The sequence below is a fragment of the Balaenoptera ricei genome, chromosome 5 (assembly GCF_028023285.1).
Source record: "Balaenoptera ricei isolate mBalRic1 chromosome 5, mBalRic1.hap2, whole genome shotgun sequence".
NCBI lineage: Eukaryota > Metazoa > Chordata > Mammalia > Artiodactyla > Balaenopteridae > Balaenoptera > Balaenoptera ricei.
In genome coordinates, this window is record NC_082643.1 from 140,533,871 (window position 1) to 140,557,132 (window position 23,262).

At 58.4% G+C, this 23,262-nt stretch overlaps 1 non-coding gene across 1 annotated transcript; it reads left to right on the forward strand.

Moving 5' to 3' along the window:
* The first annotated feature begins 20,095 nt into the window (after positions 1 to 20,095).
* On the forward strand, positions 20,096 to 20,199 carry LOC132366844 (U6 spliceosomal RNA). Its single transcript, XR_009503566.1, has one exon. It is a non-coding gene; the product is annotated as a U6 spliceosomal RNA (small nuclear RNA).
* Positions 20,200 to 23,262: the final 3,063 nt, after the last annotated feature.

The window sequence follows — 23,262 nt, forward strand, 5'->3', positions numbered from 1 at the left end:
GCACAGAAACGAAGACCCAACACAGCCATAAATAAATAAATAAATAAAATTTAAATAAATAAATAAATAATAAAGCAAATAATTAAAAAAAAAAAAAAAGAATAGGGGATCTGACAGCCCTTCAGGCCCTAAAATGAAGAAGCCACAATGGTGAAATTTCAGGTACTTTCCAGACCAGGACACAGAACTGGGCAGGGGCGGAGAGAGGTAGGAGAGCAGGTGGGTGCCCCCTGGGTGAGAGGTGGGTGCCCCCTGGGTGAGAGGTGGGTGCCCCCTGGGTGAGAGGTGGGTGCCCCCTGGGCCCGTCATTTGTCGGGGTGAACTGCCCCCCACCCTCAGCCCCCATATCTGAAACCAAACCACTGTTGCTACTCCAGCCCAGGCCCCACCCCCCTCCCAGCCCCCCTTTCTACAGCCTGGCCAGGCCGGTCCACGGCTGCCCACTCCCAGGGCACACATCAAAGGCAGAAGTACTGAGACGGGGCCTGGAACGTCCAACAGACACGAGGCCACTTCAGCCAAGGTGTGGGCTGCACACCTAGAGCAGGATGATGCCAGAATCCTTTCAGAATTTCATTAATCGGAATCAATCAGGTTCATCCGAATCATCAGATTCAGAATTTCATTTCAGAGTAAAATTTTCCAATTTCATTTTTCCTAGACTTTTAGGCAGGTTATCAGGATGTCAGAAATAGGTTTCTCATTGCTAAAAGAACAATTTTTTTTTTTTCAGTTTCTCCATCTGTTTTGTGATTTTCTTCCCCTGCCTTCATCCTTAGGACTTGACCAGACAATTTCGTCTTGAAAGAAGAGCCAAGTTCATAAATTGGAGAACATCCCAGTGTCCTCCAAGCACAAGGCGGTCTGGGAGGAGGGGGACAGAATGTTGAGGTCAAGGGCATGGGCTCTGTGGCCCAAGGGCTGGGTTGAAGGCCCAGATTGGCCACAATAGCTGTGTTACTCTGGGCATGGTACTTAATCTCTCTGTGCCACAGTTTCCTCGATTGCAAAATGAGGAGATAAGTTTTGGGGTTGCTTCAAGGTCAGGTGAGTCAAACACACAGAGGCAGCCCATAAAGGTTAACGACTGCCTCATCCTGCTCTGTCTGGAAGACAAGGGGGGTGTCAGAGAAATAGATGCCAAATAGAGCGGGAAGGGCAAGATAGCGCCTGGGGAGGGTGGCCAGCCCCTCCTGCTCAGACAGGGAAACCAAGGAGGAAGTGCAAAGTCGTCTGCAAGATCAAGGTATGATGTTGAGGGGAGAGCAAACCAGAGGCGACCGCCCTCCGGGCCTCTTCCTTTTGCTCCTTGGGCCTCAGTTGCCTCGCCTGTCAAATGGGGACAATAATAACCAGGTGATGTTTGTGAAATGTGGGCTCTTTTCTTCTTTCTGCAGAAATTTACTGAACGTCCTGTTTGGATCTGAGCCTGTGAGGATGCTGGAGAGGGAGAGGTGAGGAGACGCCTGTCCTGCGGAGTCACAGTCTGATTGTAGAGGCAGGCAGTTCACCGGCGACGAAGCCCCATGCCATCAGCTCCAGGACGCAGACAGGCAGGGGCCCTGGACCCACAGGACGCACTGACCCAGGAGGTGGGGCCGTGTGAGCTACTGTCACCTTCCGGGAGAAACAAGGACCGACTCACGGAGCCTGCCTGCCATTCAGTCTAGAATGTTCCATGACGAGATGGTTGAGCAAAAGCGTCAGGGAAGCCACGCGGGGTCCTTCTGGGTCTCTCTGGTTCCTCTGCATCTACCCAGCTGTGAGCTGGGAAGTTACCTAACTCCCGTGTTCCTCGGTTTCCTCACCTGTAAAGCGGGTGATAAGAATGCATCCACTTCACGGCATTGTTGAGAGGCTTGAATGAAACCGTAACCGTAGTAGTAGCAGATGGAGCTGGGCAGGGTAGTAACAGGAACAGTGGATGATTTAGGCAGGGCAGCTGGATGGAAACTTGCAGGGGCTTCCAGGAGAAGCTCTTCCCTCACAGGCGCCTGGCACACAGCAGGCCCTGAACAAACGTCTGCGAATGTCGCTAATCATGTTCAGTCATGGCTATGGGGGTCAGAAGGCGTCAGTGCATTAACGGCTCCGACAGGTAGTGAGCCCCTGGTCAGGGGTGGCGTGCAAGGGGTCCGTGTGTGGTCACTGCCGCAACTGGCCAGAACATGGACTGGGCAGCCTCCAAGGCCCGCTCTCACCCCAGGAGCCCTGGAGTCCACAAGTCTGAGATCTGGGGACTCTCAGACACAAGACTGCTGATTCTACCAACATGGATTAAACCCCTACCGTGAGCATCCCACCCCCTGGGGAAAGTGGTGACTAATAAGGTGCTTCCTTGACAACCTCCCAGACAAACAGAAGGTGGGCAGGTGCTGGGGAGGGAGAGAGGGAGCTTACTTGTCTCAGGTTCCGCGTCGGTGATTCCAAGACTGTACAGCGTTCATATGCTATGGTAGTTACTATTTCTTGAGCACCTACTCTGTGCCATCGTGTGTTGCCCGTACTAGGTGCTACACCTGATTTGTTGTATTTATTCCTCCCACAGTGAGAGGGGTACTCAGGCGTCCCCATGTGGAGATGGGGAAACTGAGGAGAAGCGATGGGCCCAGGCTGGCAGGAAGAGCGCGTGGGGCTGGGTTAGAAGCTGGCGGGGCTGAATCTTCATAAGATTCTGAGACCCCTTAGTTCCAAACCCTTCTTACTCCGTGGTTCTGGCTTCCTTGTGTCTCTTGATATTATTCTAAATTGCCGTGACTTTAAGTTTCTTTATCCGGAGCGCGGAGGCCCCTGTGGTTTGGAAGCATCAGCCCCTGGTGCTCAGCGCTGGCTCAGGGCCTTGGGCTGCGGAAGTGCCATCCCCTGAGGCTGAGGCCGGCCTCCCTCCCTCCCGGCCCCCCGCAGGCCTCCCAGCTACCGTGCTCAGCCGCCAGAGTGGGCGAGAGCGATTAATTGTTTATAAAGCACTCAGACACTCTCAGGCAACAAGAGCCCTGTCACACCCGCATTGTTTCATTACCATCCCTTAGAGACGACAAGAGCCCTGTCACACCCGCATTGTTTCATTACCATCCCTTAGAGACGGGCCATCAGCACGGGTCTGGAAACGGCTGGGAGCCAGTCCCCGCCCCGCCCGGCCTCAGTAGCAGCCCCGGGGACTGTGGGCAAGTCACTTAACTCCTCTCCAAACCCCCGGGGCGGCCGGGGAGTTCCTGAGAGCAGAGAGAGAGCTGGGCCATGGGGGGCCCTTCTCACTGGGCACCAAGCTGCCCCCCGCCCCGGGTACGTCCTCCACACAGCTGACCTCCATCTACCTAGGACACCAAGGGCTTCTATTAGTCTCATTTGTGACCGTGCCTGTGTAACTATGTTCATTCTCGCAGCGAACCCGGCCATCTACCTGCACCTGGCTAGACCTCAGGCCACCAACTCCACACTTGATCTTAGCCAAAAGGCCAAGAAGCGATCAGGCCACCAACTCCACTTATTCGTCCACTGGACCCTTCCTTCCTTCCTCCCTTCCCCCTCCCTCTCGGCAAATATCAGGGCCCCTGCGGGGGGGCTGGTCTTGAAGCCGCGATGGATGAGCAAGAGACCTCCCTCCAGGAGCGGCAGCTCTTCTGGGAGCCGAGCGCACACACTCCATAACTGCAGTCTCTCTCGTGACAAGATCTGGCTTCGGGGCTGCGAAATCAAACGCCAGGACTGAGAGCCAGGCTGCCGAGGGGTCGGAGGGAGGGGACGGGATGCTGTGTGCCCCCCCCCCCCAGATGCCCACAGCCTCCCCACTCCCCGTCCCTCCCCCAGTGTCCTCAGGGGAAGCGAAACACTTTGTGACCATTTCCCTGGCGTGGTCTCCGGAGACTCCTCTCTTCCTCCCTCTGCAGCCCAGAGTGGCAGCACTTCTGTGGGGTCTTTGGGGAGCCCCCCACTCCCCCCCTCCCTCCACTTCTGAAGGGGCTTCAAAGCTCTCTCGCCCCTTCGATGTGCAGAAGGAGAAGGTGCTGGGAGCCTTCCACTAGTCGTGGCCAAGGCTGTGGCCACACGGAGTCCCCTGGGTGGCAGCGTCCTCACTTGCATAATGAGTGACCACCTCTGCCCGGTGCCAGGCCTGTGCAGGACAGAGGGAGGCAGCCGGATACCATGGCCCTGCCCTCCCGAGGCTCATAGCCTCAGGGATTTACCTGGATCCCCCCAGTACCCTTCGCCCCCTGCCCCAGCCAGCCAGTGTCTCAGAGTGGGGGCAGTGCCCGAGCCATCGAAACGCCCAGAGCGGGTTCTAGAGCCAGCCTGAGATGCAAAGCTAAGAGCCGGTTCAATGCCCAGCCCCGCACCTCCCAGCTGTGGACCCCGGCATGCCCCGTGGCCATCATTCCCTCACTTTGCTCATCTGTAAAATGGGAACAACAGTCCCCATGACGAAAGTGAGGCCTCAGTGGGCTCAACCAGGGAAGTGAACTAGTGTGGTGCGAGACCCAACACGGCTCCTCGTGACCCTGGACCCATCTCTCCACCCCTCGAGCCTCAGTTTCCCACTTGAGGGCCCTGCCAGCTCAGTTCTGGATTCTCCTGGTGGCAGTGGAGGGAAAGGAGGCTGGGGACAGGGGGAGGCGCTGTGGCCCCTGCCAGTGACACAGTCTCTCAGCCCATCTCAGCATCTATCACAGATGAAGATGAAGCTCAGGGTCCCTCACAGCCAGCAGAGTGGGCCCCTGAGCCTTTCTTTTGTTCCCAGGCCCTTTGGGGGTGGGGAGCAATTTCCATCTGGTCACACCCCTGGGCCCTGCTTGGTGGAATCCCGACCACCCCAGCTCCAGGCCACTCCTCTGGGAGGCTGCCCCTCCCCCCAAGGCTCTCCACCCCTGTATCCCCGGTCCTGGCCCCTCTCTCCTCACAGCCTCCACCACACGGCACAGTCTCCCCCAGACCAGGGCTGATGACCCAAACCTCTCAACCCATCCCCAAGAGCCTTGCGAGTGGTAGCCCACGCCACGGCTCCCGAGGGCCCCTCTGAGCCCCTCACCCCGCCTCCCCCAGACGGCTCTGGGCCCGAGGAGGCAGCCACGGGGCATCGAGCAAGGACAGAGTATTTATTCCCTGGAGCCCTCCCTGCTGGTCCAGCGTGGTGTCACTTACTGAGTGCCTACTCTGTGCTGGGCCCCGGTTGGGTCCCAGCCCTGCTGTCCCACAGCTGTGTGACCTCGGGCAGCTCAACTCATTTCTCCGGGGTGATGGCAGCCCCTTCTTGGGGGAGATTTCCGGAAGATCAGGTGACTGGAAGCAGTAGAGGTGTCGCTGGCCCACGTGTTCGCTGTTACCATGTTTCCAGGTGGCATCAGAAGGGGCGGTGTTTGCCCCACCTTCACACCCCCAGCCCCCAGCTAGAAAGGGGGTCTTGCTGGCCCCGGTCCCTATCCCACTGCCCACCCCTCTCCCCGTCCTGCGTGGGGACTGCCCCTTCCACCGGGGGAGGGTGGGTGGAGGCGAGCGGTCACCTGAGATGCCATGAATTTGCTCGGGGCTGTCCCCAGCTGTGAATGGCGGTGTGGGTGTCCCTGGAAGACGCCGGTCACCTGATCCCGCTCTGGGGACCTCAGTCCTCTTGGGAATGAGACCCCTCGGATCAGTGCCCTCACAGGGAAGCAGGAGGACTGCGCTTGGTGGACACCCTGGGGGCCTGGGGTAATTCACTCAACCCCCAGCTCCCTGCCTATAACAACAGGGCCTGGGGCAGACCCACAGGAAGGGGCAGTGGCTCCAGACCGGGTCCCCCAGGACCCCCCGAGTATGCACTGCCCCCAGCACCCAGCACACAGCCCAGCACAGAGCGAGGGCCGCCGTGCTACAGCCCAGCCTGGTGGGCAATTATTACAGGCGGCCTGGGCCCACTGCAGGGTCCCGCCTTGCCCCCCGGCTGGCACCCCTGACTCCCTGAACCAGGAGCACGGGGCGAAGAGTGTGTCGGGCATCAGGGCCGCTTGTGACTTTCCCCACTTGTGAGCTGACGTCCAGGAGGACTTCTGAGCAAGGCCAGGGAATCCGCAGCCCCCGAAGGCCCCCAGGCCTCACCGAGAGCGATGGCAATCCCATAATTGCCCCATTAAGCCCCTCCCCCGCCGCTCCAGCTCCAGGCAGAGGTCAATACTAGTCATTTGCCAAATGTGATCCGGGAGCAGATGGGTCCGGTTACCCCTGCCTCGGTTCAGGAGACGCAGATGAAATGAAAACCCACCCAAGGGCCACGGGCGGGCAGGCTGTGACTGTGTCCCTACTATGTGCCGGCACCGCACTGGTGCTGTAGGTTCTGGAGAACTCTCAGCTGTGAGGAAAGCTCAGGGGGCAGGTGGGGATTCCAAACCTAAAGGAGGAGCTCTGCCGACAGTCACAGTCGCAGAGAGTGCAAAGGCCCTGGGGCAGAAGAGGCAGCCCGGGACTGGCGCCCACACTGCTCACTGGTCAGTCTCTGCAGCTCTTTGAGGTGTGTGTGTGGTTCGCCTGTGCCACAGGCTGGCTCACCCCGTGTCCCTTTGCCCAACTGGAGGGAAGGAGAAGAGGGATGTTCCTACCCAGGGGTGCTCCGCGGCCAGTGGATGGAGGGCTTGGGATCGCCCCCACCCCATCATGAGTCTGCTGGGCCCTGGGGGAGTCACCACCAGCCTCCAGCGGGCAGCTCTGTACCAGGCATCAAGCCAAGGGCCCTGCTCACTCCTTACAACCCTCATGTTGGCGTTTGACAGATGAGGAAACTGAGGTACAGAGAACAGGAGCAGCCGGTCTCTGATGGGGCGGAGCTAAGGCCCAGACGGAGGCCCTGTGAGCTCGGGGGCCCCTGGGGCTGCATCCGTCTCCTCCCTTCCGGCCCCATTGCCAGCCCCGTCTCCAGCAGACACCCCCTCTCTCCTGAATTGTTCCCCCTCTGCTGGGCTGTCCCCCATCACACTAGCTGCCCCAAAACACTGACCAGCGTGACAAGTGGCCGCCTCCTGACCCCGCCCCACCTCCAGCTCCCCTGAGTCTCTGCTCTCCAGGGACCACCCTGGACAGGCCGTCTCTGCCCTCCGCCCCCCCTCACCTCCTCTCTCTCTCGGACATACCCCAACCAGGCTTCCTCTCCCCCCACTACTGAGCCCGGGGCCACAACACTCAACCTGCCACTTCACCCAACAGGCCTTCTTTCTTGAATTCTTAGCGCACTTTGGTCTGTTTGCTGCTCGTGATAAGAGGTTATCACAAGGAGTGCCCGGGCCGCCCGCTGGTCCAGCCTGCAGCTGCTGAATGCCCGCTCACCCTCTGCGGCCCGCAGTCACTGTAACAGCCTGGACCTTCTACACAAACAAGATCAGCCTCCATCGGGGCTCTGACAATGAGACGAGAGCCATCTCGAACTGATGCTGAGCTGATTTACGTCCGAGCCAGAGGGACCTCTGTGCTGGGACCTCCGCCACCAAGAAAGCGGCGGCCCTGCCCACCCCGTAAGGACAGCGTGTGAGGCTGCATGGGGAGGGTCTGTGCCCTTGGTTGGAGCCCTGCCCGCGCCTTCCCGGCTCTGTAAAACGGAGCCTGTCCTGCCTCGTCCTCGAGGAGTATGGGGACAAGGATGTCACCCACAGGACGGGCTGGGTCTGTCCCGGGCTGTGCCGCTCAGTTCCAACCTAGCACAGGGTTGGGAGCAATCAGTCAAGGGCATCGGCCAATTCTGTGAAAACAAAATACAGGAAGGAGGCCCTGACAAAAATAAGAAAATAAATCCCACGTCCTCACATGTGCGTTTCAGCCCCTCCCCCGCTTCATTGGCTGTCATCTTGTGTTTTATTGTGAAATAACATACCCTACACACAGGGGCTCACAGTGACCCTGTCGAAGCACCATCGTGAGCAACCAGGGCCCCAGGAGGAGCCCCGCGGCCGCCCTGCCCCCCGCTGTCCCCATGTTCAGCACCCGCCTCTGAGTGCAGGGGAAATGGGTTCCGTCCAGACCAGGCGCGAGGCTCAGAGACCAGCACGTCCAGTTGGCGGGGGAGGAGGAGGAGGGCCAGGCTGCGGCTGGCATCTCATCCAGCGGGGAGGTTTCGACAAGTCTCCTTGTCTCTCCGCTGCCTTTTTTTTGGCTGCGTTGGGTCTTCATTGCTGCGCCTGGGCTTTCCGTAGTTGAGGTGAGTGGGGGCTACTCTTCATTGCGGTGCGCGGGCTTCTCATTGCGGTGACTTCTCTTGTTGCGGAGCACGGGCTCTAGGCGCGTGGGCTTCAGTAGTTGTGGCATGCGGGCTCAGTAGTTGTGGCACGCGGGCTCAGTAGCTGTGGCTCGCGGGCTCTAGATCACAGGTTCAGTAGTTGTGGCACACGGGCTTAGTTGCTCTGCGGCATGTGGGATCTTCCTGGACCAGGGCTCGAACCCGTGTCCCCTGCATTGGCAGGCAGATTCTTAACCACGGCGCCACCAGGGAAGTCCCTCTCCGCTGCCTTTTCTAATGTTTGTTCCCTGTGTCATTCTGCAAACATTTACAGGACGACAATGCCACGTGGCATCCTGGGTGCCCTAGGATGGGACTTGTGACCCTCACCCCTGCTGGGTTTGCAGGGGGGAACCTGAGACCAAATGCAGCTGGCACCCCACAGACGGGGGAGAACTGGGGTGAGAACCTTGACTCGGGCTCCAGCCCAGAGGCCATGCTGGGAGGAACACGGGCGCACAGGGCGTGTGAACGGGCCCTCCAGGTCTCCACCCGGAGGGGATGACCGCAGACGCCCCCTCCTCCTCTGCAGCTGCCCGCTTCTCCTTCGCGATGGGACGAGCGGGAAGAGGAGTCAGGGCCAGCCTGGCAGTCACGCCTGCTCTAAGCCTCCCCTGTCTTGTCCGCCCCCCGAGTGACATAGCTCCCCTGATCCCCCAGAGAGGTCGCTGCCCTTCCGACATGGCATGGCGTTCGCCTCCCTGACCTGCTTCCCGCCCAGGCCAGGGCTGGCCAAGGTGGCGTTTGCCCAGGGGGTGGCCCAGGCTGCAGTCGGCACAGTCATAAGGACAGACCGAGTCGGGCGGCCAGGCCGCAGCTGTCCCCACAGGCCCGATACGCCTGGGAACAGCTGGGGCTGGTCCTGCGGCAGCTGGACACGCCTCCTGGCCGGTCCAGGGACAATAATTAAGAATCAGGTTTCTGTTGAGAAGCTTTATTGCCGGGAGGGGTTGTAAATCAATAGACAACGTTTTTATCTCGAACGAAAATTAATTATTCAGTGTCAAACATGTGCGCGCTCACTTCCCTGCCAGCAGGGCCGGCTGGACTCCGGGGTGGGTCTCCCAGGGCCCTTCGAGGGGTACAGAGGGAGACAGAGGCCAGGGGGGACGGGCCGGGGCAGGGGTGCAGAGAGGAGGGGCCGTCCTGCATTTCAAGATAGCTCTGCAGCCCCAAAGCCCCCCACCAAGTGCGCCAGAAGCCAGGTCAAGCCCCCACTCCTCCTAAGATGGACACGCACGTGGCGGGCACAGCAAAGCCACCAGCCGCGCGGTGGGTGGGCTCCATCGGGGCCCCTTTTGCCCCTTCGCTCCATAGTCCCCACGGCCCTTTGGCCAGGGCTCAGCCGGCTCGTCCTGCTGGGGTCCAAGTACGAAGTGGCAGCGACTGCGCCCGCCCTTCTGAAGCTTTGCCCCCGACATTTCTGGGAAGTGGGAGGTGTGCGGGGTGGAGGGCTCAGCCCACGGCGGGGGTGGGATGGTCCTCGTCCGCTCAGGGTTTCGGGTGTTATTTCCCACCCTAACACACAGCCAGGCCTCAGGCCCCGCACCTGCACCTGCTGTCCCCGGTCCTCCCGCTGCCACTGCCCCAGGTGCAGAAACGCACGGAGACGTGAAATGACCGGCTGCTCAGTGCAGAGGGGGCCTTCCTGGAGCGTCACCCCATCCTCCTGACGGGACCCCTGGCATCTGAGAAGTCGGGGTGTCCCATCAAGAGACAGGAAGGCAACCGGCTCTCGTGGCTTTGGTGCATTCACTCATTCATTCATTCGTTCACACATTTGGCCAAATATAGAAGCAGCCTCTGGCGCACAGCCAGGTGGGGCGGGGGGGACACGGGAGCAGGTGCCGTCCAGGGCCCAGGGCTGGCTGCCCGCTGAAGCTCTGATGGCCTCCAGATAAGGGAGGTGAGTAGACTGAGCCCTGAGGAGGGGCAGGAGCCCAGGGCCCTGCTGGGAAAAGAGCGGGCTGGGGCGGCGTGTGGCTGGGGGAGCCTGTCGCCGTGGTGGCTGAGCTGGACACGTCCAAGAGCCTTGACTTCCTGAAACGGAATTGCCCGTGACCCCCATAGCCTCTGGGGGCTCTCAGCTCCCAGCGTTCTGGGTCCTCTGCCCTTAATTCTCCATCTCTCCGTCTGCTGGCTCCTTCCCCGCCTTCCCACCATCCACCCTCCGCCTGTCCGGGGCTCTGAGCCTTTAAGTGCCCTGGCTTGTTGGAAGCAGAGGAGGGTGTGGATGGGGCCCTGGCCCCCTGGAGAGCAGAGTCCAGCGGGAGCCAAGCACGAGTTACTCCGAGGGAGGCCAGGGCTGGGTCAAGGCGTCACGGAGTGGCCAGTGCCGGGATGAGGGAGGGGCCTGGGGGATGGGGAGGGCCGAGCTCTAGGGGGAAGGGGAGGCAATGTGACAGAGACCAGCTTGCCCAGGGCCCACTCCCCACGGAGCCAAGCTCTAGCTTTCCTGTTGGGGGTGGCTGGCACCCGGCGCAGGCCGAGTCAAGGACCCCGTGTGTTCTGAGACAGGCCTGAGGGCAGTGTAGCTGCCGCAGGAGGCTGGTGACAGGTGGGGCCACAAGGTCAGCAGGGGCCAGCCCAGCGCCGGCCGAATGCCCGGCAGAGTGGACTCTATCTGGAAGGCAGGGGAGGGGTGAGGTCAGATCTGACCTTGAGGAAGGTCAGTCTGGCAGCGGAGGGGACGGATCGGGGAGGGTGCGGCTGGAGCGGAGAGGAGGAAGAGGGGGGGAGGTCTGGGGTGGGCAGGGGCCGTGGAGCCCAACAGGAGAGCCACAGGGGATGTGCACGGTGGGTGGCCGCGAGGGTGCCGCCAGGTGGGCTGGATGGAGGAACTGCCAGGCCTGCCCTGGACTTGGTGGGCTTCGTCCGTTACTGCCCCAGGGTGGTGGGAGGCGTGGGAGCAAAGGCCGGGACATGAGAGGCACCAGGAGGCCATGGGGACAGGGCAGCAGGGGGGTAGGGGGGGTGGAGCAGGGGGGAAGGTGGGCGGGGCCTGTCTCCCCACTCCCAGGGAACTTTAAAAGGCACAAGGCCCAGGATTTCTCAACTTCAGCCTCACAGCGCCCTGGTGAGAGGGGCGCTGGTCCATCCCCTGCCTCCCTGAAAAGTTAGACGGTGGGAGAAGAGAGAGCCTAGCAGAGGGGTTCTTGTCAGCGCTGGAGCAAGCACTGGGCAGGGCCGGCCGGCCTGGGATCCCCACCCGGCGTGGCTTTCCCTCGTGGCCGGACACCCCTGAGCTTCAGTCGCCTCACCCTTAACATGGGGTCACAGCCCCACCGTACCATCCTCCCAGGGAGGCTCTGCAAACTGTAGAGCGCCCTGCACTTGGGAGGGCAGGTTGATGCCCCCCTGCCAGCGGTCCATGGTGATCCAGATGCCCGCTAGCCCTTCCAGTGACTGAAAACTTAGTCCAAAGGAGAGGAGGGCGTTTGCGAGGGAAGTCTGCCGGCCACGCCTGGTGTCCGTGTCGCCGAGGCCCTGCTACCATCAGATATTAATATTTCCAACACCGATATTTACAAACCTCCCCAGAGGCTGCGCTGATGGAATATTGGTGATCACGCTCAGCTAAAAAGAGTATATTGATTGGGGGAAAAAAGAGAGGTCACTTTTTTTTTTAACCCAAACCTATAAAACACTGAAATCCATAAACACCCAGTTCCCGGGCTGCAGAGTGACATCCAACCCGGGCTGCGGTCTCCGTGGCCTGGTCAATACGGCTCCATTAAGGCCTGCCCACCCGCCCCGTCCGGGCCCCTGTGGCTGTCCAGATTAATATGCGCCTCGCGTTTTAATTCTGCGTCCATTAGTATCACGTTGCCAGCTGATCGGCTCGGCTGTCGACCCTGGGGAAGGCCCGCTCAGGGGCCCTGTGCCCCGGGGAGGTCATCAGGGGACATGGGGACAGCTCCGCTGGCCCAAGGGCAGAGGCCAGCAGGTTTCCCAGCGCCCGTCCTTCTGCACAGAATCGGGGTGCCGGCTGCAGAAGCCTGAGGAGGGGCGATGTGAGTGGGTCAAGAGCACCCAGGCCCTGCTTGGTGGTCTCGCTCAGAGAGCACCTCTGGGGCTGCGGTCAGCACCACCCAAGCCGGGTCTGCCCCAGGCCGTGCAGGGCCAGGGGGGTCACCTCTCTCCAGCATCTACTCCCGCCCAGCCCAGCGCAGGCCTTCAAGAGAGGGTCCTGGCCAGACCTCAGCTGACCAGCAGGCCCCTTGGGCGGGGAGGACGAGCACGGCCCACGGTGGCCACTGCACAGAGAGGGTGTCTGGGGAGCCGCTGGAAGGAACCCGGACGCCCTCTAGGAGGGAACAGGGAGCCTGATGGTGTCTCCCCCAGGGTTCCAGAAAGGATGAAGGGCGGATGGTGGCCTGGAGGCCAGCAGGAGACCTGTAGAACCAGCCGAGGTCGTCCGGAGGCGAGAAGGCAGAGCCTGGGCTGCCGGCCTGGGAGTCGACAGACGGAGGGGCAGCTGGGTAGAACCTGCTCTCCTCCGCCCGGGAGGACGGCAGCCAGGGCCCCGCCACCCGAGAAGGAGCGTCCCCGAAGGCCACCTCCTCCGGCCCCACAGCCCCTGGGGGAGCATTTGGAGACGGATGCCTGATGGAAACACCTCCTCTGTCTGTAGCAGCCCCTCAGTCGGAGCAGGACCCCGACCTCCGTGCCCAGAGCTCTGAGTCCAAACTAAGCAGGACTCACCAACACTCTCTGAGCTGCTGACACACAGTCCGAAGTCCACGTCTAACAGGGACTCCCGCTGCCCGTCAGGCCCAGCTGCCTCTCTCCCCACAGGTACACCCACCCCGTCGTCAGTTCTGGAGTGAAAAGCAGCTGAAAACCTCTGAATGTGGGGAGGGAAGGGCTCTTGATCAGGACAGAGGCCAAAGAAGCAGTGGTAGCCTGACGGCGAAGGAAAAGTCTCTAGAGGCCCAGGGACCCCCACATCCTGGCAGCCGGGCCTTCAGTCCCGGCGCCGGTCATCCTGCAGCTTCAGGATCCCGCCATGAGCATCCAGGGCACTGACCGCCCCCCAAATATTTATCCACAGCGTCTGTGCTCGGTCCCTGGGCGGGGGGCTGCAGGAACGAGGTGAATCAGGAACTTTCCTCCCCCTAGGAGTTCCCAGTTTATGGAATAAAACATGATGGCAAGGGTGGAACAGTCAGGGTAAAAATTGGGCTGCTGTGTCAGAGGCCAGTTTAAGAGGGTTTAAACAAATAAAGTTATTTACATCTGGCTCCTAACTGTGCAGAGACAGGGGGGCCGGGCTGGCAGGGCAGCCCCTTTCCCAGGGTGGTCCCATATCCTCTGCTCTGTCACCAGTCCTGGCGGCTCCCTCCTCTGCGCAGTTCTGAGAGGGCCACCTCCCCTCTGCATCAGCAGGGGAGGGGGGTGACCCTTCCCTCTTGGGCCAGCCTGAAGTGGCACCCCCTCCCATCCCATCCCTGGAACTTGGTCCCATGGCCAAAGGCGGCCGCAGGTTGTGGGGGTGGGAGGTCATCTTCATTCCAGGGCCCAGCTACGAGTCAGAGGTTCCATTGCTACTAAAGAAAAGAGAACAACGACGGGGACAAGTCAGAATGGCTGCCACTGCTGGTCTCCAAGAGGCTGGGAACAGACCCAGACTGGCCCAGCTCATGCTCCTCCCACTTCCCTTCAGGTGTGAGCTAACCAGGTGTTCGCCTGCTGTAGGTGTGCGTCCATGGCATCAGGACATGCACATAACAGCAGCAGTGCCTGCCCAGCCCAGGGACCTACAATAAAGTGTCAAACTGAGGCTCAGACACCTCCTCCAACCCAGGGGTCTCCAGTCTGGGGAACTGCAGCCTTTACCTAGGGAATGAGCCGGCACAGCTAGAGACAGACAGGCCTGACATCGTCCCCTCCCATGTGAGGGCTCTTGGTGTCTGTGATCTGATGACAACCGCTAAAGCCACGTGCTGGAGCTGCTGCGGGGATGCGGTGAGATTACGTGGGCACGGTGGGGCCCAGTCTGTGTGCCACGAATAGTATCATCACCATTAACTCTATGAAACCCTCACACGGGAGCGATGGAAGGGCTTTGGAAATAGATGGTGGTGATGATTGCACAACATTGTGAATGTAGTTCATGTCACTGAACTGTACACTTGAAAGATGGCTAAGGAGTTCCCTGGTGGTCCAGTAGTTAAGGCTCCGCACTTCTACTGCAGGAGCGAAGGGGTTCGATCCCTGATCGGGGAAGTTCCGCATGCTGCGTGGGGTGACCAAAAAAAAAAAAGATGGATAAAAAGGCAAATTCTATATTATATATTTAAGCACACACCATGAAAGAGAAACACCAGATCGCTTGGCTGGTGGAAGGCACCCAGCACCCCGGGAAAGGGCCTGCGGGAAGGGTAGGGGGGTTTCTGTGTCTGGAGCACGGCTGGAATCATCGGGAAGGAGGTGACCACGGCTGGTGAAGGGGGCCTGGGGAGATGGGGTGAGCATAGGGCAGGACTGGAGACATGGGGGAGAGAGCAGATCAGATCCAGCAGGGCTGCTCCAGGCTGCAGTCAGGGGCTGGGCGCTGAAAGGTCAGAGAGGAGCCGGCGGGGGGGGGGGGGGGGGGGCGGGCGTGGCTCCGTGCCCCACCTGCCACCCTGGACCATCCCTCAACAAACTTCACACGTAAGCCCAGCGCCTCCTCTCGTGGGAGCACAGATAGTCTCGGCAGCCCTGGTGAGTTACTTCATGGCAGCAGTTACTGTTGGCGCCTAAACGGTTTCTTTGGCAAACTGAGATCGGATTGTCAATACCAGCCTCTCTCTAGGAAGTGAATGTAAAAATGTGATGCTTCTGGGACTTCCCTGGGGGCGCAGTGGTTGAGAATCCGCCTGCCAATGCAGGGGACACGGGTTCGAGCCCTGGTCCAGAAGATCCCACATGCCGCGGAGCAACTAGGCCCGTGCGCCACAACTACTGAGCCTGCACTCTGGAGCCCGCGAGCCACAACTATTGAAGCCCGTGTGCCAAAAGCCCGTGCTCCGCAACAATAGAACCCACCGCAGTGAGAAGCCCGCGCACCGCAAAGAAGACCCAACGCAGCCAAAAATAAATAAATTAATTAATTTTTTTAAAAAATGTGATGCTTCTGGTCTCTGAGCTCAGGCTGCTCTGGGTGCCCAGGTGGGGTCTTCATCTGACAGACTGTCTGACAGCTGAGAGTCTCCTCACCCCGATCACTGACATGTGTCCTTGACGGATCAATAAGTCACCCGAGGTTGTCCCCTATCCTGCTGCAGAATTAATAGGTGGGATTTTGTTGGTGTTGTAATGGCCGTGTGGCCTGGCTCGCGTTACACAGAGCTGATGGCAGCGCACAGGACAGACGGCCTGCTCCTCCACAGGGCTGGGCGCCGGGAGCCACAGGTGGGTGCCCTGGGCTGGGCCAAAGGACGTGGTGGCAGCTGCCAGGGGTCCCCTTCCTTCCCCTGGAGGCTGGGGTCTGGAGGCTGAGGACATCTGAGCTGCAAGGGCCCAGCCCAGGTCCCATTTACAGATGGAAACCCAAGGGCGAAAGGTTTGCCCTGAGCCACATAGCAAGTAACTGAACGCCACAGTTTTGTTAAATTTTTTTTCAGAATTCTTAAAATTCCTAAGCTTAGCACATAAGGTCCTTCATGGAAGAACCCAGATTCCCAATCCACTGGGGATCACTAACTACACACACACACAGGCACACCCCTGCCTTCATTCTAAGGATGAAGGTCAGTTCCTGAAGGCGATGCTGTCTCACGACACAGGGCCTTTGCACAAGCCATTCCCTTTGCCCAGAGCACTCCCTGCCTTTGCTCAGCCAATCTCTTCCCCTTTTCAAAACCCAGCTGGGAATCATCTCCCCCAGGAACAATTTCCTCACCTCCGAGCTGGGCTGGGGGCTTCCCTCTGCCCCTGCACTTGTCATACTCTGTGGTGACACGCCTACCTCCCCCACGAAACCGTGATGCCTTAGGGGTGGAGCCACACCTCCTTGATCTCCAGCCTCACATGTCCTGGTGCCTGGAGCAGAGTAGGCGCTTGATAAAAACTAACTGAATGCATGAATGTCTCCACTTTCTGCCAGTAAGGTAATACTATAACTCAGAGACTTTGACCCTTGCCACCAGGCTGGTTTCACTGGAATCATACCCTTTCACTGACGGGGGCCTGGTCCAGAGCCTGGTGCTGGGGACCTCTCGAGGCCCGAGCAGAGACGCTTGGGCTGTGCTCAGCTACAGGATCCCCACCCTCAGAGTCTGTTCTGAGCCCCCAGCCCCATATGGAGTTGTCCACACATCAGTGGTCACTGTACCAGTGTCCTGGGGTGGCCGCAACAAAGGACCACAGACTGGGGGCCTTCAAACAACAGACATTTCTTCTCTCCAGTTCTGGAGGCCAGGAGCGAAATCAAGGTGCCGGCAGGGCTGGCTCCTTCTGAGGCCGTGAGGGAGAATCTAGTCCAGGTCCCTCTCCCAGCTTCTGGGGGTTTGCTGGCGATCTTTGGCGTTCCTTGTTTTGTAGAAGCATCACCTGTGTCTCTGCTTCTGTCATTACACGGGGTTCTGTCTGTGTCTTCACATGGCGTCCTGCTCCGTGGGTCCCCTCTTCTTACAAGGACACTAGTCATGCTGGATTTAAGGTGCACCAGGTTCCAGTGGGGCCTCATCTTAACACACATCTTTATGACATCTGCAAAGACTCTATGTCCAAATAAGGTCACATTCAAAGGCACCAGGGTTGGGACATGGACACATCCTTTTGGGAGATGCAATTCACCCACAACCATCCCTGAAGCCATGGACCCATCTGAGGTTGTCCAAAGCCGGGGCATCAAGGGAGGAAGAGAGGGCTCTGGCAAACCACAGGGGCACCTGAGGGAGAGCTGCGCAGGGAAGGAGGAGCCCCGAGGGAGACACGGGGGCAGCGGAGAGGAGGAGGACGATCTGTTGAGGATGAATGAGGAGAAGCGGGTGCTTCAAGGAGGAAGACGGCCCAGCCCTGGGAGCGCTGTTCCACGTCTCCTGAGACAAGGCCTGAGCAGCGTCCATGGGATTTGGCTACAAGGAGGCCAAGACCTCAGCAGGAGCCAAGGGCAGACTGCGGGGGTAAGGAGGGCACAGGTAAGAGAAGTGAGGAAGTAAGGAAAGTGGTACCCACACCTCCCAGGGAAAGGGAAGATCCAGTCGGAGGGCAGCGGGGGAGGGGAACTGGGACGAGGAGGAGACCTGGGGCTTTAAATGCCACTGGAGAGGCCCCGGAGGATGGGGGGGGGGGGCGGTGAACATCAGAGGACAAGCAGGTGCCCAGAGGGAAGGGGAGGATGCCCTGACCCGGAGGACGTGCGGGGCCAGGCAGGGTACAGCCAGGAGCCCGGTCCAACCTGTGGCTCCTCCTTCCTCCGTCAACAGCAGGGAGGGGGACTCCAGGCTCTGGGGAGAAGGGAGCGCCCGAGTCCCTGTGCCAGGGCAGCTCCCTCCACAGTGGAGCTTGTGGTCCACAATATTTAAAGGTTCCGGCTCACACAGGTCCCTGAACCGGTCTCAGTCTTGATGCACTTCTGTCCTCATCCTCACACCTGCCAGCAGGTCTCCTTGGCTTCCCGCGTCTCCCCTCTCACCACCCCCACTCTGCCGCACCAGGCCATGGTCCTCTTGGCCCGGACCACAGCAGCCCTCAGGATGGTCCAATGTCCAAACAGCAGCCAGAAGAGCTGTAAAAGGTATAAATCATCATCAAAAACAGTGTAAAGAACATGGAACTTCAACCCACAATCTGGGAGAAAGTATTTGCAACATGCGTGATGGATGAAGAATTTATGTACAAATATATAAAGAGTCCCTACAAATCAATAGGATAAGAATTTTTAAATAGGAAAAGATACAGTGTTTCACAAAAGAGGAAAAAGGAACGGCCCCTGAACTGATGGAGAAATGATCCATGTCAACCATGAGGGAAGTACAAATGGATGACAAAGAAAGGCCATCTCACGCCCAGCGGACTGGTGACATTCAGTCCCACACTTGGGAATAACGCTGAGGATGTGGAGAGAGGGAAGGTCGGTCCGAGCCCCTTGGAAAGCAGGTTCTCTCGGGTCTCCTGAGGACTCCTGAGGAGTCAATGGGCAGCGCTTCTGCGAACGCGGGGTCCTGGGTGTGTTCCGAGGGCAACTCCTGTGTGTGGCCGGGGCTGTCTCTGATCCTCAAATCGCAGATGAGGGAGCTGAAGGGCGGGAAGGAGATCCGACTCGCGAGCCGGTCTCTGGCCTGGCGCGGCCTCCTGCCCGGGATGCTGCAGCCTCGCTGGGCTCCGGCTCGGCAGTCTTGAGAAACTGGCAAGGAGGGAACAGGAAAACTAAGCGGAGAAAGTCGGGGGGAGCTCAGACAGGACCCCGCCTGCTTGCGACAAGGGGATGCACGAGTCCTTCCCCGTGTGCAGCTCAGCCGGTCCTCCCGGGAAGCCGTGGTCCGTGATCGAGTCCAGACAGGGGCAGCACCAGCTCAAGACTCCGTGTCTGGAACCAGGCGCCCGAGACTCATCACCCCTGGGGGTCCCGAGAACACAGTCGCCCCGCTTTTGTGAGAACAGATGTTTTCTTGAAATTAACAAGCCTGTGAAATGGCATCCCCTGGAGTTAAAGTTAAGTCATAGAAGTGAACGATTGTCCCCCGCCTCCAGGGAGCCAAGAGGAAATTAGCAGAAGGGTGGAGGTAACCAGGGGCTGGGGGAGGGGCAGGGGGCCGTGTGCCGTGGGTAGAGCTTATGTTGGGGGTTGGGTTAGTCAGGGCTCTCCAGAGAAACAGAACAATAGGAGACAGAGAGAAAGGAGATAAATATATAAAGAAACAGCTATAGGTACAGATAAGGAGATAGATACAGATATAAGTGTACAGATATAGGTACAAAGAGATTTATTATAAGGAATTGCTCACAGGATAATGCAGGAGGCTGGCAAATCCAAAGTCTGCAGAGCTGATGTCCCAGTTGGAGCCCAAAGGCCAGAAGCTGCTGTAGAACCAGGAAGACCCGATGGTCCAGTTGGAGGGCTGTCCGGCAGAATTCCCTCGGACTTGGGGCGGGTCAACCTTTCTGTTCTATTCAGGCCTTCAACGGGTTGGGTGATGCCCACCTGCATGGGGGGTGGGCAGTGTGCTTTATTCAGTCTACTGATTCACATGCTAACCTCATCCAGAAACACCCTCACAGACACACCCAGAATCCTGTTTGACCAAACACCTGGGCACCTGTAGCCCAGTCAAGCTGACAGATAAAAGTCACCATCACAGGGGTAGTGAAAAAGTTTTGGGTAGGGCTTCCCTGGTGGCACAGTGGTTAAGAATCCGCCTGCCAGTGCAGGGGACACGGGTTCGAGCCCTGGTCTGGGAGGATCCCACATGCCGCGGAGCAACTAAGCCTGTGCGCCACAACTACTGAGCCTACGCTCTAGAGCCCGCGAGCCACAACTACTGAAGCCCGTGTGCCACAACTACGTAAGCCCGCGCGCCTAGAGCCTGTGCTCTGCAACAAGAGAAGCCACCACAATGAGAAGCCTGTGCCCTGCAACAAAGAGTAGCCCCCGCTCACTGCAACTAGAGAAAGCCCGCGTGCAGCAGCGAAGACCCAATGCAGCCAAAAATTAAATAAATGAATAAATAAATAAATTTTAAAAAAAAAGTTTTGGGTAAAAATAGTGGTGTTGGGTACACACTGAATATATGTAATGCCACTGAATTATACACTTACAGATTATTAAATCATAAACATGATGTTAAGTATATTTTACCACAATTTTTAAAAAATGCACAGTGCAGATTTTTGCAGTGGCTCCATTTTATAGGTTAGAAAAAATATATATAATTCTTGCTTCAGCAGCACATATACAAAGATTGGAACAGTACAGAGAAGCTTAGCATGGCCCTCTGTGCAAGGATGACCTGCGAATTGGTGAAGTATTCCATGTTTTTTTAAAAAAGCTATAAGTAGCAAAACCATTCCCACAAGGTTCCACACTGGAGCTGGCAAACTGTCCTCAAAGGACCAGAGACCAACATTTCGGCTTTGCCATCCAGCCTCCGCTGCCCGTGCATCAGGCAGGCACCCAGAGACTACAGGTGATGAATGAGTGTGACTGGGTTCCAATAAAACTTTATTTATACTCACAGAAATTTGAATTTCACATAAGATTTTCACATGTCACGAAACACTCTTTTTTTTGTTTTCAGTCTTCGAAAAACATAAAAATCATTCTTAGGTTGCCAGGTGTACAAAAATAGACAGTGGGCTGGATGTGGCCGGTCAACGGTAGTTTGCTGACCCTGGAGCTAAGCAAAGAGGAGCCGGGGCTAAGCTCCCCGGTGGGCGCCAACCCCAAACCCAGCCGAGGGGGCTCAGCCATGCCTGGGTTCCCCGGGGTTGCTAGGTGGGGGAGGGCATAAGGAGAAATAAGGGGGCGGAACCCTGGGGACCCAGAAGTGCCAACAGCCAGGGGAAAGCAGACCTGTGCTTGGGGTCCGGGGATCTGACCTCCACCGCCTTCTCACCCTGGACCGCACGTCCTCCTGATGCCCCAGCCTCTCTCACTGTGCCCCGTCTCACCCTCCTGCCCTCTCAACGTCAAGGAAGACGATGCCCGCTGCTCTGGAAGGCCACGTGGGCCACAGGCCGCGAGGGTGACCATCAGGATTGCTGGGGACTGAGAAGTTTGCCAGGACGTGGGACGTCCAGCGCCAAAATGCACACAGTCCCAGGGAAACCGGGATGGTCACCCTGACTGGTGCAAGCAGCAAGAGAAGGGACACAGAAGACAACTGCCCCCCAGCCCCCGGCCCCGGCATCAGGCCTGGCACGGACAGGTGTGCAAGACCCGGGCGTGGTTTCTGCACCTGCGGGAACAGGGTGTGCAGTGAGCGAGGGCAAGATGCACTACACATGGCAGTAAGGACGCTGCTCCCAGATGCAGTGCAGAGCAAAGAACTGGGCGATGCCACGTTTCCAAAGCATAGGACAGGCAACTGCTCCACGGGGACCGCCTCTGAGGAAGCCCGGGCGGCACAGGGGCTTCTGGAAGCCGCTCCCTTGGTCCTGACCCGCTGCCGGCCCCTCAGGGATGCTCAGTCTGGAGATGTCCCCACCGCACAGGCAGGGTTGCACACCCCTCCTTGGGCATCTTGCTGGGCGTTCACCGTGGCCGGGCACTGGCCCTTCTATACTTGCCAGTTAGCCCTTACTGAGTGCCTCCGTGGGTCTGGGACAGAAAACTCCTTACGGTGTTGTGTTCTTTAACGCTCACAGAGCCCCCAAGGGGTAGGTGTTTTTAATCCCATTTTACAGATGAGAAAACTAAGGCCAAAGAGGTGAACTCAGTGTCCTAAAGTGACACTGGGCCCCAAGATGAACCCCTGCCCCGTCCTCCTGCCTTACAAGGGGCGCACCCTCCCTCCCTCCCTGCAGCCTTTTCCTGAGTTTAAGGAAAGGGGGTTCTGATGTCTGGGATTCCTCCCCAGGAACCCCAAACTCACAGCCCAGACCCTAGACCTGAGGGCAGCCCTCTCCCCTGCTGGAGGCGCTGCGGGCGTTCTGTGTACAAATGCCCTGACGAGACGGGTCATCAGTGTGAAATCATCGCCATCAGCAGGGCCCGGCCGCCAGCCTCTCATTATCGCCAAATGAATGACTCCGTTTAGAGAAGTCGTTTGGGGCGCTGTCCCAGACAATGACTCCTGTCAAAAGATTTACCGAAACTCATGGGCGATGCAGCGGGAGGCCCCGTGGGCCTGGCCTCAGCGTTTATCCTGCAGAAAACAAAGATTGCAGCGTGGACCATTTTGCCGCTGAAATTCATGCCTTTTGACCCCAAATGGAGAGATAATCCCAGGGCTTGTTTCCGCTTGAGCCTGGAGATGTTGTAAATAGCTGGCTCTGAAGCGGAACCTCACACCGGCCTCGGGTGGAAAGCAGACCATGAAGCAGACTGTGGAAAGATATGGCTTGCTGATGCTCTCCGTCACGCCGCCCCCTTAGGTAGCATCCCCCAGGGACTTTCTATTCTAAAATTGGGTGCTGGGAAGAGCTCTGGCTCAAGGAGGAAGTTATATGCTTTCTCCATCCCCCAGTGAAGACTGTAAACTTGATCGCGATTTATTTTCCTCTTGGCTGCCGGGAAGCTCAGAAGCCAAGAAAAAACCTAAATACATTAGCAATGTTGGTCTTTTGTAATATAATACCTGCATTCTCTTTTATATTAGTATTGTGGCTTCTGTCTGGATTTTATTATGTTTGTTTAATGTGCCTCGCACTGTAAGCCACTTCAAATCCTTTGTTGAAAGGGTGGGGGTGTGAGTAAAATAAAATAACCAAGCAGAGAGGGGAGGGGAGAACAGGAGGCCGGGGACTGTGGCCTGCTTCTGGCTGTGACAGCTGTCCAGCTATTTGACCCGTGGACTGAGTGAAACATATTTTTCCTGCCTGGGTATGACTCTGGTTCTAGACCAGCCTGGGTCACCCTCAACCGTGCACCTGTCTGTGAGCATTCTGGATCCTCCACCAGGACTGTATCAGTCAGGTTTGCCTGGTAACAAGCACCCCCTGGTTTCACAGCAACACACATTGATTTTTCACTCAGAGCCTGTGTCAGTGGCTCAGCTGTGCCCCATGACTTCCCATCCCAGGACCCAGGCTGAAGGGGAGGCAATTTGGAACATGCTTTCCTCATGGAAGAGTGAAAAGAGTGAGAGGGCTGGAGAAAACCTGGAATGGCCCCTACAGCTCCTGCTCCAGCATGTCTGGCCCCCCCACCACCGCCGTGCCACCATCAGTGGGCGGGAGGTAGACGCCACCCCCCAGGAAGCACTGCGGCCATGGGTTAGGGCACCAGAGGCTTGGATGGACAGCTTCCAGGAAGGTGGAATGGAGAGCCAAAAGCACTAATACAATTTGCCGCAAAGACCCCAGAAGGGAAGACCCATAAGGGCAGGGTTCCGGCTGGTCTGCTCGCCCACCCATGGGAAGACCAGGCACTTCGCGGGAGC